This window comes from Otolemur garnettii, unplaced genomic scaffold (assembly GCF_000181295.1).
Source record: "Otolemur garnettii isolate 467f Iridium unplaced genomic scaffold, OtoGar3 scaffold00027, whole genome shotgun sequence".
NCBI classification, from domain to species: domain Eukaryota; kingdom Metazoa; phylum Chordata; class Mammalia; order Primates; family Galagidae; genus Otolemur; species Otolemur garnettii.
Window position 1 is genome coordinate 13158381 of NW_003852422.1, and position 6984 is coordinate 13165364.

The window sequence follows — 6984 nt, forward strand, 5'->3', positions numbered from 1 at the left end:
TTTTTTTTGGCAGTTTTGGCAGGGGCCAGGCTTGAACCCACTACCCCCAGTACATGGGGGCTGGCACCCTACTCCTTGAGCCACGGGCACTGCCCATCTCTGGCTCTCTTCTAAGCTCACATGGTTACTGGCAAAATTCAATTTCTTGGAGTCATGACACTGAGGTCCCTGCTCTCTTGCTGGCAGTCAGCTGAGGACCACTCTCAGCTTAGAAGTCACCCAGCTTCCTGAGACAGGAAGTGAGGAGAATTTCTCACTCAGTCTGCTAAGAGAGCATCTTCCATCATGTAACTTAATCCCAGGAGTGATAAGTTATCTTCTCTGCTTTATTCTATTGGCTACAAACAAATCACAAGTTCCAATTGTATTTAAAGGAAGGAGATTATACTAAAGTATGACTCTACAGGTGACCTCAAAATTCTGACTCCTCTGCAGTAGTGAGTGCACTGTTCCTAGCCCTCAAATTGCTTTCCCTAAACCCTCCCTATGCCTTTAAATGGCTCCTCAATTAAATTCTCCTCAAATTACCCATTGGAGTGTTCCATCTGTTCCTGCCAGGATCCTTACTGACAAAATCCCTCAGCAAGTGACCTGCTTTGATAATGTGCTTTCCTGAGTCTTCTTTGAGCTCAGGCCAGCTGGTGGCTGGACTTGAGACAGCTCAGACTGAGGTAACTATTTAGCATAGCAAAGGAAAGGTGGCGGTGGTTTCCACTTGGCTTGCAAGCAGGATCAGTGAATGAAGAGAGAGCAAAGAGAGAGTGAGTCTCTGCAGCCAGAGGCCAAGCAGAGAGACTTGGGAACAGACGACTAATGGGGAAATTTTGGAATGAAATGCTGAGTGGTATCAACGTAAACCCTCTCACAGTCCATAAAATTTACACTGCGCATTCCTGCCTCGGGTAGAGGTCTTCTCTCTGGGGGACACAAGGAAGAACAGACTCTTGCTTTGAAGTTGTTTGGAGCAGGAACAAAGAATGTCCATAGACAGCCGTATCTGGGGTCTGTGTGCACCTGACCCCCCTGCAGTAACACAGGGGAGCCTCACGGCTTCCTTTCAGCACTTTAAATATTTTTTCCTTTTAAAAATTTAAAATCAAACTTTCAATTTTAAAAATTATTTTACTTTGGGCAGAGCCTGTGGCTCAGTGAGTAGGACACCAGCCCCATATACTGAGGATGGCAGGTACAAACCCTTGCCCGGCCAAACTGCAACAAAAAAAAGCAGAGTGTAATGGTGGGGCCTGTAGTCCCAGCTACTCAGGAGGCTGAGGCAGGAGAATTGCCTAAGCCCAAGAGCTGGAGGTTGCTGTGAGCTGACGCCATGGCACTCTACCGAGGGCAACAAAGTGAAACTCTGTCTCTAAAAAAAAAAAAAAATTAAAAAATTATTTTATGTTAGGATACAATAGATCACCAAAACAAGGGACTGTAATAAACTGGTCAATGTCAGTAGGACGTTGGAACTATAGTAGGAACTAGGCCTACTATACTGATACGCACATGTGATGGATGACTGGTCTATGAAAATTAGATCAACTTAAGAAGATGGTCAGTGTCAGAAGGTGGTCAGCTATGGAGGTTCTACTATATTTACTTCCATAATTTTTTTAAAAAATTTGCTCCTTAAAAGTAAATGTTCCTAGACCACTGGCCACAATGCATAGAGAAGCTGTTTGAAGTTTAAAATTTTGCCCTATTGGCTCGGCGCCTATGGCTCAAGTGGCTAAGGCACCAGCCACATACACCAGGGCTGGCGGGTTCAAATCCAGCCGAGGCCCACCAAACAACGATGGCTACAACCAAAACCAAAAAAAAAAAAAATAGCCAGGCATTGTGGGAGCCTGTAGTCTCAGCTACTTGAGAGGTAGAGGCAGGAGAATCTCTTGAGCCCAGGAATTGGAGGTTGCTGTGAGCTGTGATGCCACAGCACTTTACTGAGGGTGACAGCTTGAGGCTCTGTCTCAAAAAAAAAAAATGTGCCCTATTACTTAGCATTGCACATTTGTGATTATTTTATTAACTATAACACAGTAAACCTGGGATCTATCCTCAGAGGATCCAAAGCCAGAAAAACAAAACCACTGAACTAAAAGCAAAAACCAAACAAAAAAAGGCAGCCCCAATAAGGTGATGGTTTACCTCTTGCAATGTTACACTTCTTTATTTGAGCGACATGGCAGCCTTGCCTTAACTCCATGTAATTGCATCCTAAAGATAGTCGTGTAAGTCATCAGGGCTGTTCTCAGGGAAAGCATGACTAATGAGAGCACTGTATGGTTCTGAAAACTGTGGTCTCTACACCAGAGAAATCTAAATACTTAGACTCCAAATCAGGTCTACTAATCAGAAGCTCTGGAGATGGGACCCAGCAATGGTTTAACAAGCCCTCCAGGTGATTCTAATATACTCTACAGGCTGAGAATCGCTGGCTAGAAAGAGAAGGATTAGTACATATGGCTTTCACTTGTGTGTTTAAGGGCAGTGCTCTTTAAAAAGAGGAAGAAGGAGCTATCAATATCTTGAAAAGTGAGGCTCCTGGCTCCTGGCCACCTGAGATGTCAGGCAGGAACAAACCTATCCCAGGTGCGGCCTGTAGCTTACCAGGTAACACCAACTCTTCTCCACACTGAGCCTCTCTATTCCTTTCCTTTGAGCTTATTTTAATATTTGGGTTGAAAGATTTTAGTTCAGCAGCTTCAAATATTGAAAGGGAGGCTCATTGTCCAAGGATGTCTTGGGATATTTGAAACTATTTTTCAAAGGCATCTTTTGAAATGACCATTCGGTTTTTTCTTTTTAATTATTGCACTTTAAAGGTTGAGACAGATGACCTGTCATAATCCCTCCCCATTTAGAATTCCATAGAGTTCAAATGCTACTCTTAAAAAAAACAAAAAACATGACTTAAAAAAAAATAAAATTAACCAGCAGTTTTCTATTTCAAACATTTCCCATAATCATTTCCAGTTATTCCTTCTAATTTACTTTTGCCAGTTCTTTCCCACAGGAAGGGAGAAAAAGTTCACACATCATTTCTTCATTTATTCATGCATTTGTTCTGTTAACTTTAACTGAGGATTAACAATGTGGCAGGAATGTGCTGGGTGAGGGGTATGCAAGGAGCTTCCAACCAGTAAAAGAGAGTGACAGATCACTGCAGAACAGTGTAAGGATGTAACCACCAGAGTAGACCCTGTGTATCCCAGAAGCACAGAACAATGAACTTGAAGATGGAGGTTCAGCCAGGGAAGGTTTCAAGGAAGATGGGAGTGGGAGTTATGAACTAGGAGAGGGACAGAAGGTACAGAGGCGAAAAAAAAAAGGCCTAGAAAATTTGGGGAGATGGTTGCAGTCCAAAATTTCTAGAACATAAAGTCAGAGCCAGGAGGTGTCAACAAATGGATGAAGTGTGTAGGGACCTGATCAATTAAGGCGCTATAGATGGGCAGCCACCAAAGAAGTGAAAGCAGGAAGGACAGGGCTATATTTGCATTTAAGGATTATCTCTTTGGCATCTGAGGAAGGAATTAGGGGTGGATGGCCTTGAGCAAGAGGGATTGCTGAGGGTGCTGACAAAATGGTCCAAGACAGAATGATGCAGGCTTGGACTGGGGACATTGGTAATGAGGATAATGAAAACTGGACCAACTTGAGAAATACCTAAGAGACCGAATGGACAGAGCTGAGTGATTACTTGGATATTGATGGTGAAGGATAGGAAGGAGGTTAGAATGAAATCCAATTTCTAACCTAGTCACAAGTGATGCTACCATCTGCAATTGAGAATATAAGAGGAAGACAAATTTTATTCTGTTGTGGTACATGGGAGATGTTTATTTCTTTATCCATCTAGTAGGCAATAGACTATTAATATATGTATAAATCCTCTTCTTAGGGATGAAAGCAAAAGTTCTAGAGAAACAGATTTGGGGGCAGCTCGGCACCTATAGCTCAAGCGGCTAAGGCGCCAGGGTTCAAATCCAGCCCAGGCCTGCCAAACAACGACAACTATAACCAAAAAATAGGCATTGTGGCAGGTGCCTGCAGTCCCAGCTACTTGGGAGGGTGAGGCCAGAGAATAGTTTAAGCCCAGGAGTTGCTGTGAGCTGTGAGGCCATGGCAGTCTACCTAGGGCAACAGCTTGAGGCTCTGTCTCCAAAAAAAAGATTTGGAGGTTATCAGAGCATAGATGATCTTGAAATGATGAGTAAGTGTGGATGAGATCACCTCGGCAGAGCATAACAAAGTCCATGGGTGGAGTATTAAGCCATGGGGAACCCTAGAGTTTAAAGAAGTAAGGAGTGAATGGAAGGAAGCAAGCCCATAAAAGACAGAATCCAAAGAATTATAAATGTCAGGAAACATAAACCAGGAAATATCACGGAAGTTAAACAGAGCAAAGGAAGGGTAAGTTGACAGTAAACAATGCCTAAGAAAGATGGAAGGCGATGACTGAAAAACACTCGTTGTACAGAGCAATCAGGAAGTCATTGGTGGTCTTTAAGGAGCAGGATTTTAATACAAAACAGAATACAGGGATTTCAGAGGGAAAAGAAAGTTGAAGAGAGAGAATGCCAACCATTTTTGGAGAAGACAGAAATTGGATAGATGGTGTTCTTTTTAGATGAGGAAGACTAAAATCATTTTTCATTTAAGGGAAGATACCAGTAAGAGGGGAATAATGAAAAATTAGAGAAATGAAGGGATGGAGAAAAATCTGATGTCACAGAAATGGTGAAAGCATGTAAAGACACAGACTACCCAGAGCTGCCTAGGGCAGAGAATGGAGGACCAGGCAAGCAGCAAACAAGCTTAAAAGCCTGAGAGGAAAGATGCTGAGGAGGAAGAAAGATTCTTGGCAGGGGTAGCAGGAAGAATAAATGTTCTGAAAAGCTAATTGTATATTGGGGAAACTGGAGTAGAACTCACATGCCAAAAGCCAGATATGTGCTCAGAAAAGACCTGGAAAAAACAGTATACTTGCATTTCTGGCTGATCTCTGGGCTCTATGCAAATAAGAGGTAAAGGGTAAGGCAGAGTTGTAGAACTACTTTAGCCAATCTACAACTAGCAATAGGGTTTTTCTTTTTCTTCTTCTTTTTGGTTTCAGGCATTTAAGGATATCTCTGTCAGGTCATTGGCTGATGATTATCACTGAGATAATGGAACAGAGACTTTAGTGATCATACAAAACAAGGAACATGGTCTGTGAAAAAAATAATTTGGGAAATACCACTACACAAACAGATGACTGCAGTCTTCAACAATCAACAACAGCAAACCCTAGGGAGAGCAGAAAATCTGATTTTCAGAGTTACCATAGTATAGTATTCAAAATGTCCAGTTTTGGCTTGGCACCTATAGCTCAGCAGCTAGGGCACCAGTCACATACACCAGGGCTGGCAGGTTTAAATCCAGCCGTGGCCTGCCAAAAAATAATGACAACTATAACAAAAAAGTAGCTGAATGTTGTGGTAGGTGCCTGTAGTCCCAGCTACTTGGGAAGCTGAGGCAAGAGAAGCACTGAGTCCAAGAGTTTGAGGTTGCTCCAAACTGTGAAGCCACAGTACTCTACAGAGGGTGACACGTTGAGACTCTGTCTCAAAAAAAAAAAAAAAAGGTCCAGTTTTCAACAAAAATTGTAGGATACAAAGGAATAGGAAAGTATGGCCCATTCACAAGAAAAAAAAATAAATAGAATAGTATAATTTTAAATATCAACCACCTTAAATTTATTCAAAGAGCTAAAGGAAATCAAAAATAAAGAACTAAAGGAAAGGGCCCAGCTCAGTGGCTCACATCCATCTGTAATCTTAGCACTCTGGGAGGCTGAGGCAGATGGATTGCCTGAGCTCAGGAGTTCAAAAACAGCCTGAGCTACAGTAAGACCCTGTTTCTAAAAATAGCTGGGCACTGTGAGAGACACCTATAGTCCCAGCTACTTGGGAGGCTGAGGCAAGAGGATCACTTAAGCCCAAGAGTTTGAGGTTGCTGTGAGCTATGACACCATAGTACTCTATGGAAGATCAGAAAGTGAGACTCTGACTCAAACAAACAAACAAAAGAACTAAAGGAAACTGATGTATGAACAAGTAAAGAATATCAATAAATAAACAGAAATTATAAGATAAACCAAATTTTTTAAATCGGAACTTAAAATTGTAAGAGTTGAAATAAAAAATTTACTAGAGTGGGTTTAACAGCAGATTTGGATAGGCAAAAGAAAGAATCAGTGAACCTGAAGGTAGGACAATTAAAATTATCCAAACTGATAAACATAAAGAATGAAAACTCAACAGAGCTTAAAGGACCTGTGAGATACCACTGAGCACTCCAACATATGAGAAAAGGGAAGGAAGATATTCAAATGGCCAAAAGATCCCAATTTGAGGAAAACCATGAATTTACTCATCCAAAGAGCTCAATGAACTCCAAGTAGGATAATCTCAAAGAGATCCAAACTATGATAATCAATCACATTTATAATCAAACTGTCAAAATCCAAAGACAAAGAGAGAACCTTGAAAGCAGATAGAGAGAAGTGACTCATTACATACATGGGACCTCAATGAGATTAACAGTTGATTTTTCATCAGAAACAATGGAAACCAGGTGGCGCCTGTGGCTCAGTGGGTAGGGTACTGGCCCCATATACTCAGGATAGGGGTTCAAACCCAGCCCCTGCCAAACTGCAACAAGAAAAATAGCCAGGTGTTGTGGCAGGCACCTGTAGTCCCAGCTACTAGGGAGCCTGAGGCAAGAGAATCACCTAAGCCCAGGAGTTGGAGATTGCTATGAGCTATGTGATGCCACAGCACCCTACCAAGGGTGATAAAGTGAGACTGTCTCTACAAAAAAAAAGGAGAGAGAGAGAAACAATGGAAACCATAAAGCAGTGTAAAACATATACGGAGTACAGAAAGAAAAGAACTGTCTAGCAAGAATCTATATTAAGCAAAACTATTCTTCAAAAATGAGGGA